We start from the raw sequence: 1,864 nt of genomic DNA, 5'->3' as shown, positions 1-1,864 counted from the left end.
TATATATTATTCTTTATACTATGTATAATATTCTATAGTTATAATATATAATATTCTATAGTTGTAACATATAATATATTAATCTATAGTATATATACATTATTCCCAATTATCCCACGTAAGGTTTATTATTATTATTATTATTATTATTATTATTATTATTATTATTCTGACTTTGCACCAATGTAATCTGTAGCCATTGACCCCTGGGGGAAAGAGAGGGGTGGGATATGGAGTATGAATATAAGCTATTAACATATCATCAACTTAACCTGAAGCTGTCCCAACTTCAGCTTATGTAGTACTATGTTATCTTTATATATTTTAAATATTTGGCATAAGTTTATTGAACTGGCAAAATAATTATTCCCAATCCCCATCAGTCAATAGGAGGATTTAAAGCAGTCTATATTTACATGAGAAATGCATTACTTCTCATTTACTTACTTATCTCCAGGCTATGTTATTTTTGTTAACCTCTAAAACAAAATAGTCTCTGAGAATCCTGGTTTCTGTAATACTCTGTAGAACATTAAGTGGATTTACAATATTGATGACCTTGTACTAATTGGATATGGTGAACAAGGAAGGGTTATGTACACTTCAATGCCCTAAGAAGACGCTTGTATAACAGAATATGGAACATTAAATCCCATGAATGTTTAGGGGCTTGCCATATCAGTAAAGTCTTTTTATAGTTTATTGGTCTGTGTCAACATTTGACATCACCTCTGAGATAATATGCAAGTTGTAGCACCATAGATTTTCAACATCAAAGAAGTAGGCACAGTGTATTGTGGTATGGAGGTATTATGAGTGTATCATAGACTACTAAAGGGAGCATTTCTTTGACAATTTATTAGGTGACTCAGAAGACTCAAAATTTTAAGTGGGACCCAGAACAAGAGAGGGTACTGCTGCAAGGCCAGGCTGAAGCACAAGAGCATTCGCTACTTGGGCCATACGATAACAGATTCATTGATTCTAGAATAGCCTGTGGTGAATAAGAATACTGTGTGGAGAATGACAAGTCCTAATATGAGAATTGCAGCACAAACTCGTGGGTTCTGTAACAAATCCATGTCTTCTGCAGCTGAAAACTATTTGTTATTAAATAATGACATACAGACATCTAAATACGCAAATACATACATACACATGCAGATAGACATTTGATATTTAAAAAATTATCTCCTCTTATACACAAATTACATTTTACTGGATGAATTGCATGTCTTTCATGCATATTATAATAACGATTTTAAAATGTTAAAACTATATTTAGGTATTATAAATGTATGGATACTATTGTTTCTTTTATTTGCATTATTTTACATACTGTATTCTTTCCTGAAGATAACATAATCTTATTGGAATTGGAGAAAAAAGTATTACCATCTCAGACCTCTAAGAAGCACAGGCCCTGGGTTACTTTTCAGAACTTGATAGCACTTTACATGGGGATTTCCATGTGTACAACACAAGATGGCATTTTATACTTAAGAATTACTTGCTACATTTAGGGAAATTTTCAAACACACACTTATTTGACAACCGAATGTCTTTTTTTCTTTTCCACCTTTAGTTTTATCTCTTGAATCAGTGAGATTTTTATATGACTTCTATTAAGCTTGATACATTTTAGACTCCCAAGGAAGATCATGGCCATCCAATCTCTGAAAAACCATAAAACAAAAGATTCAGTAGAACCCTAACTGTAGGTATTGCAAATGGTATTAAATAAGTAAATGATAATCAACTCTTCCTCCTCCACTAGTTATTTTAGATTTTCCTCACCTTTGCCTACATTTCGGCTGTTGTAAATTGCTTATCTGGAGAAGTAACTAGATCTCTATGAGAGTTT

Source organism: Pteropus alecto, unplaced genomic scaffold (assembly GCF_000325575.1).
Source record: "Pteropus alecto unplaced genomic scaffold, ASM32557v1 scaffold22, whole genome shotgun sequence".
NCBI classification, from domain to species: domain Eukaryota; kingdom Metazoa; phylum Chordata; class Mammalia; order Chiroptera; family Pteropodidae; genus Pteropus; species Pteropus alecto.
This window is presented reverse-complemented; position numbering follows the sequence as displayed.